This window comes from Belonocnema kinseyi, chromosome 9, assembly GCF_010883055.1.
Source record: "Belonocnema kinseyi isolate 2016_QV_RU_SX_M_011 chromosome 9, B_treatae_v1, whole genome shotgun sequence".
NCBI classification, from domain to species: domain Eukaryota; kingdom Metazoa; phylum Arthropoda; class Insecta; order Hymenoptera; family Cynipidae; genus Belonocnema; species Belonocnema kinseyi.
The window spans coordinates 94,785,951-94,787,675 of NC_046665.1; positions in this window are offsets into that span (position 1 = coordinate 94,785,951).

Genomic DNA, 1,725 nt, shown 5'->3' on the forward strand with positions numbered 1-1,725 from the left:
TTACTTCTTTATTTTATGGCTGCCGTCCGGATAATTCTTTAAATAAATTTATGTTGTGTTTTTGTCTCATGTTGACAAATCAATATTATTTTTTGCCTGATCTTCAATATTCAAAAATGGGTAGTTTAATCTTCTACGATTTTGAAAGAAAGGACTTTTTTAAAACGGAATAAAAATATTTCAGATTAAAAAAGAAAATGATTTATTTTAAACAAAAAGATGACTTTTGGGCAATACGAAATAATTTTCAATAATGACTTTTTAATAAAACAATAAAATTTGAAACAAATTATATAATTCTCAACAAGATATGGAGATTCTCCACCAAATTTTTAAATTTATAGATAATGATCGAATTTGGAAAAACAATAATAAACTTAAACCGAAAACAGTAGCATTTTGAACCAGATCATTAAAATTTGTATGATGCGGCTTAATTTTTAACAGAAAAAGATAAATTTTCAATAAAAAACAAAATAGTTCAATTGTCTACAAAGAAAATTATCTTTTGTCTAAGTAGTTCCATTTGCAGCCAAGTAGTTTAACTTAAAAGCAAAGAAGTTGAATTTTTGTAAAAATACTCCAAAGTTTGAACTAATAGCAAGCAAATAGTCATATTTTGAATAAATAAATATTAAATCTAAACTAATGATAGTCAAATTTTTAAGAAACTAAATATATTTTCAGGCTAAAAAGATGAATTTTTAACAAAAAATGTAATAGTTGATATTTCAACCAAAAAACGAAGAATGATTTCTCAAACAAAAAAAAATTGTTAAACAGCGAGTAGAATTATTAAGCAAATAGTTTAATTTCCAAACTATAAAAAGAAATTCCTAAAAAAATGTAAACTATAATATTTAAAAAAGAATTAAATTCCTGTCATCGTAGATGGATTTCAAAATAAAAATATTTAATTATAAAGGAAGAAAATTAAGTTTCTACCAAAAATGTAAAATTCAAATTTTCGGTGAGAAAAAATAATGTTTGAAAAAATGGGCAAATTTCCATTCAATAACGTAAATTTTCAATTGAAATGAATGATTTTCAAAAAAAAAAAAAAATTTATACAAATGCCCAATTCTGTTCAAAAATAAATATTTTTTAATGCTGATTTCTAACTTTTAATTTGTACAACAATTGTCTTTACGTATTTGTTATTGTGCCTTATCATAAATGTTCAAAGACGTATTGTTTAATCTTCTAAGATTTTTAAGACAGAATTTGTTCAAACAGCACAAAAATTTTCAGATTATAATTTAAAAATTTTAAATATGTTGATTTATTTTAAATAAAAATATTTTCAATTAATAATGACTTTTTAACAAAATTGTTAAATTATGTACCAAATTCAATATTTCTCAGAAAAATAGTGAAATTTTTAACCAAATTTTTAATTTGTAGACAAATGATCGTATTCTCAAACAAAAAATAATAAACTTTAAGAAAAAAACTTTAATTTTTAACCAAATAATTGAATTTTTAAGAAGACGATTAATTTTCTATGAAAAACATAAATTTTAAATCCAAAGGACGAATTTTCTCACGTAATAGACAAATGTTCCACAAAAAAGTGGAATTTTTGTCATAAAAATACTTCAGTTACAAAAAATTTAATTTTTAACAAAATTGTTGAATTTTCAACCTGACAATTTTAATTGTCACTGATTCAAAGAAATAATTGAATTTTCAACCTGTAAATCTAATTTGAAAAAATGTTTAAAA